Raw genomic sequence first — 6,000 nt, forward strand, 5'->3', positions numbered from 1 at the left:
GCCAGGTGGGCAGCAACCGCTGGGGAGGCCAGTGGCACCGACACCGAGGCTCCCCTCGTTGAAGATGCCGCCAACGGGTCATCAAAGGAGGAGGACGAAGGGGCGAAGACCGCGACCGTCGATCCTCCGATTGTCGGAAAAGGGCGAGTCCTGCGGAGGGCCATCTCCGGCAAGCCGGTCTGCCTCGACCGGGCCGCGCAGCTGTGGCAAGCCCAGGAAGCGCCCGTGCTCCAGACGAGGGCGGTGGCGATGAAGAAAACGGTGAAAGCCATGGCATCGAAGCAGAAGACATCTGCTTCTTCGTCGTCCAAGCGCGCCCAGACGCCATCGCCTCCCTCCTCGCCGGCAAACATCGTCGCGGGGATTGCGTTTGACTTTGGGCCTCTCAGCCCGGAGAGAGACCTTGGGCCTCTCAGCCCGGAGAGAAAAAGGAAAGCAACATAGGAGGAGGAGGAAGAGAATGAAGAGTAAGCTTCTGCTTTCCTCCCTCATTCCTTACACCTCCCCTGATGGCGTTTCTCACTTGTCTTCATCTTGCGGGGATGTGGAGATGCTAGCCTAGAGGATTAAGAGGGCCAGGATTTCGGTGAGTAGCCAGCCCCCGGCAGGCACCTCCAGTATGCCACTGGTGGTGTCGAGTAGCCCGGACAGCAACCCCCAGCCCAGCCCCCAGCGTAAGTCCATCACCCATCCCTTGTCAATGTGCGTAATGCATGACGCTTTGGTACTGACCCTATCGTGGATGTAGGAGGGGAGCAACACCAAGGGGGCCGCAGGGGGCTTCTCCCATCGTGCCGCCCCCATTGACCACGCCGCCCCGAGGGGCATCCCCGGCAAGGGCACCAAGCACCGAGGCCATGCACATGGAGGAGGAGGGGGAGAACACGGGCGCTGGTGGCTTCGCCTCGATGCCAGACCTTGGCGGAGAAGGGACTTCCGCCTCACGGCCCGGCATGGGTAATCCACTCGCTCTCCACTTTTGCTTGCGTTCTTTCTTTCCTCTTTTCCTTACTAGTTTTCGATCTTGGCTCCGCCCTGTCTTTTTCTTGGCGTCCAGACCCCTCCTCGATGGGCTCAGAGGACGTCGACACCACCATCAAGGACATCGCCACGGATGCCGCGGGGGAGGCGGAGAAGATTACTACCGAGGAGAGCGTCGGGGGCACCACTGAGGACGCCGCCAAGGGGCCCGTCGAAGAGCCCGGCAAGGGGCCTTCCGGGGAGGCCGGCAAGGCCACTGCCGAGGAGGTGGCGTTTGATGATCTGCCCTCCTCCTCCGCTGCCTCCGGCCCCGGCAGGTACCTGAGGGTAAGTGACGACCTCTTCGTCCATCTCCTTGGCGCGTCGAGCACCAGGGCTCCCTTTGAGGGAGAGGTGTTTGACAAGGAGGCACTTGCGACGCCGGGCTTGAGGTCATCGACGAGCCGGGCGTCGGTGGCGCCGTCTCCCAGGAGGAGCGGCTGCTCCAGGCCATGGGTGCCAGCTTCCGAAAGCTTTAGGCGCTCCACCGTGCCCGCCTGGACAAGGCCAAGTCCAGGGCGGCGGTGGTGGAGAAGGCGAAGGAGGACTTTGGAGGGCGCGCGCTGAGGTGCAAGACTGGTTCCGCCAGGCCCAGGACGAGCTGAAGGCCGCCCAGGGTGAGCCGGCCAACCGTGAGGTGGAGCTCACCCTGAAGCTGGCCGACGTCGAGAAGGCCCAGGAGACGGCAAAGAAATTGGCTGACGAAGCGGAAGCCGCCCGGACCTAGCACGAGGCCGCACTGAAAACCCAGGAAGAGGACCTTGCCGCGCGCGAGGAGAAGCTTGCCGCCATGCTCCGTGGCAAGGACGAAGAGGTGGGCAGGCTCGTCCTGCAGAGGACCCAAGAGCTGGAGCGGAGGCATCATGAAGCACTCAACGCCTAGGCTAAGTTCTATGCTGGCAAGGTGAAGGAGCTGGAGGGGCAAGCTTTGGAGCTGACCCGAGAGAAGAACACGCTCAATGGCACCCTGACGGAGGCGCATGGCGCGGTCGTCAACAAGGCCGGAGAACTCTCCAAAGCCAACAACTCCATCAGCAACCTCAAGCTGAAGCTTGGAGCTCTCAAGAAGACGCTGTCGGAGGCCAGAACCCAGGAGGGGATCCTGACCAAGGAGCTGGCGACAGAGAAGCATCGGCGGATGAACGAGACCGCCAACCTCGAGGACCATGTGGCAGGCGAGAAGCGTTGGTTCGAACGCCTTGCCATCATTGCAAACTCGGCCACCGATCAGCTGGCCATTATGGGGATGCCAGGGATGAGGTACGCCCCAGAGGCGAACCTGAGCCCCAATGCCAACCTGACCGTATACTTTGAGAAGGTCGTCGATGCCCTGAGGCGGCTTCATTCCAACCGGGCGGCCTCCCTGGCCGAGGAATCCCGGATACTCTGCCGGGGGACCATGACCAGGGTGCTCACCAAGATTGCGCACTGGCACCCAGACCTCGACTTCGGAGCTGCGGTGAAGAGCTTGCTGGAGGATGCCGACATCGCGGCGCTCAATGAGCGTATCCAGCCCATCCTCAGCCGCATCGACAAATCAAGAGGTTGGAGGGCCAGCGCCGGGACTAGGCACCCCGTTCTTTGTCGCTGCTGTGGGTTCATGACCAAGACAATGCTATCTCTAGTTAGAACTACGGCGGTAATTTGTGTAATATAACTCTGCAGTGCCCCTGAAACTATGCATGTTATTTTCCTGTTCAATTTTCCTTTGTATGTCCACCCTGCATCGACCGGGTAAGCTTGCTGGCACGTAATCCCAGGGCGGTGATTTGAGGACGGATCCTCATTAGCCTGTCGGGTGTGCTTGTTGCCGGGCGAAGCACCTTACCGCCCTTGGTGCAGCCGCTTGATCTGTCGAGCTTGACTCGAGTCAGAACCAAGAGCGTTGCCGATGGCGAAAGGCTACCCTGCCGCTCTCGACGCGGGCGCTTGAACTATTGAGCGGACTCGAAACAGAACAAGGGTGTTGCCGATCGCAGGAGGGCCCCTCTGCGTACAGGCTCTCCATGCATAGGTCGAACCGTCGAGGATAATAACCTTATATTTAAGGAGAAAAACTTAAAATTTCAGCATGACTTATCTCTCTCGACGCCGCCTCGGCGTCCTTCAAGCCAACGGGCAGCGCCGCCTTCTTGTCCGCCTTCCCCGTAGGACCTGCGGTGATGATGAACTGCTAGGCCTACCACTAGACCCGATTCTCACAATCTGGGCGCCCCCTACCTGGCGCGCCAAAGATGTTGGTGGAAAACAACACCTATGGGATCACTGGAATCCCTACTACGGTTGCGGGGTGCTGGATCGTGAGAAGAGCGGGACTAGCAGGCAGCACAAAGGGGATTTACCCAGGTTCGGGCCGCAAAGATGCGTAAAACCCTACAATCCTGCTTTGGTGGATGTATTTAGTGTTCTGGAGCTCTTGAACTAGCTCTGGGTGCTGCTATGTTCGAAAGAGCCGAATCCTTCTCTAGTGCGCCATGGGCCTCCTTTTATAACCGAAAGGGGCTGCCACAGTGGCACACAGGAGGTGGAAAGTGCTACAGCGTTGTGAGCTTATCGCTGGTATTATAGGACAAAGTGCATTTAATGCGAGGCTTAGGTGTCCCTTCACTTTATCGGGGACAGGAGCGAGGCCCGTCCCGTCCATCGCTGCTCCTCCTCGCTTCGACACGCTCCCTGGCCAGCTATGCATGCAGAGGGCTTGGAAGCTTTTGTCTTCTTCTGCTGCTTCGGGGGCTCAAGAGCATCCTCAGAGTCTGCTTCTTCAGCAGATTAATCAATTGTGGCTCTTTGTTCTCTAATATGGGAGAGAAGCACATCGAAGCCATTGAAGGGGCCAATGACATTCAGATTGGCTTCACGAGTGCCATCAGTCCTTGGAGCAGACGGACCAGGGTTGAAGTTGAGTCTGAATGCTTTCTCGTTCTTAGTAGCAGACTCCTTTGCAAACATATAGTTTTTCTTGAACAGATCATCATCACAACACCATCGAAGAAATGATGGGTCGGCATCATCAGGCTAAGATCCTCTGACCATGCAAGGATAGAAGCCTTTAGCAATGGCTTCAGGCTTCATTTGAGGTTGCAGTTTCTTGTAGAGAATGTCACCCCATGGGCGCTTTATAGCATTTTTCTCAGCATATTCAGGAGTTATGAAGTGATACTTGAACCATTGCTCTGCCCAATATCTTCGGATCCGTTGGATTCTGGACTTGCGCTGTGTATAAGTTTCTTCTGGATCAGACTTGTACAGTTCATACAGATTTGGAGGCAGATCCAAAGCAGTATTGCCACGGTGTTGCCTGCCACCTTTCCTTGCAGATTTTTCAGTCGTCATTTGATTCAGACTGAAAGGCTTCACAACAGAGATTGGCTTCAGACGACTGGTTAGGCAAGAACTCGCTTCAAGAGATTCAATATGATGCTACAAGAATTCTGCAAATGAATGCAGACTATGAGAACCAAGCGATTCTCCCACAAACATGTACCTGTGACATCATTAGAGATGCGAGGGAAGGGGAAGAGGTCATATGCATTCTCAGAAGATTTTGAAGATAAATCAATTTGAAGACATTGACCTCATAGTGCAAAGACATTCACTTATTTGAAGTGAGTTGGTTATAGATTTGTACGAATCCATGAATAAGGACAAGTGAGGAATCTAACAAGTTGGGGATGCATAAGTGAACATACTTGCAAGATATGAGATACAGAAATAGAAAGATACAAATTTTGAATTGTAGAAACCACTTTTGGTAAAAGTGGACAGATCCGATGGATCAAACAAGTGGTAAAAAGTGAGTATTTTTACGCTGCTAGACGAGACAAAGAGGATGCCGAGCAGTCCAATCTCCCGCGCCCTAACTTGGTGGCGGAAGACACCAACGGCGGCGGTGGAGAAGACGAGGTCTGCGACCGGCGAGAAGACGACGTCGAAGAGGTCGCGGCAGCTAAGCGCTTCATCTCCGGCGTCGACTGAGGCTAGCGGTGGCGCTAGGTTTTGAGCTAGACGGCGAGGTGGGAGTAGAGATAATGACCGCGTGGGGTGGAGTATTTATAAGGTGAAGGGGCTGCACATCGCAATTACAGAGGTGCCCCTGGCGGTTCACATCTGGTGGAGACATGGCATGCATGCAACTCATTGAGAGTTGAGCCATGTTCCCACACGCGCCTGGTTTCGTGTGGTCGTTTCGGCTTCTCCGGTATTCAAGCAAAAAGGATAAGTGCATTGAAAACATTTTAAATGTGCGTCTCTATATCTTCAGCTGACAAGGACACAGTGAAGACATTTGACACATGTCAATAGAATGCATATGAAGAGATAAAAAGAATTTGAGGGATAAGCACGAAAGAGGTTAGGGTCCGATCATATTCACTTAGTTCAGAAAATGGCAAATTTGAACAAATAACTATAAGTGAATGTTGTAGAGGACAAAACACACACGAACACACACACATGTATATATATATACATCTGGGCTATTCTGTTACGTGTAACAGAATATTATTCTGTTACCCTCTCTGTACTGACGTAGTTCACAGTTTGGACTGACGTGTTTTTCAACAAGAACTGATCTTCCTGCGTGCACGACGGACAGAAACAGGGGATGCAACATGGAGCTTCCGGTCGTTCTCCAGCGCGATGTTGCGGGCCATTCGTTGCTAGAGGAGACATGTAAGGGGTTCCGCACGTGCGCGCGCTCAGCTGGATGTGTTTTGCAATCTGTAGTCACCGGAGGTGACGACATGGGCATTTTGGCGGCGGACGTGTTTTTGGGCGTCTGTGTTTACTGTGGTGTTCGCGGGCCTCAATTTACGTCGCGTTTGTCGTTTTTGATGTGAGAATTATCGGTATGTTATAGTTTTTTGAGATTATTTTCATTTGTAATTTATGATTACAAATTTTGGTGTTCTTGGTCATTTTCCACGCCCGCCATGGAAATCTGTTCTTCTTTTTCTGTTGTTTTACTTTTGAATTGGTGTT

Source organism: Triticum dicoccoides, chromosome 5B, assembly GCF_002162155.2.
Source record: "Triticum dicoccoides isolate Atlit2015 ecotype Zavitan chromosome 5B, WEW_v2.0, whole genome shotgun sequence".
In the NCBI taxonomy this organism is placed as follows: Eukaryota; Viridiplantae; Streptophyta; class Magnoliopsida; order Poales; family Poaceae; genus Triticum; species Triticum dicoccoides.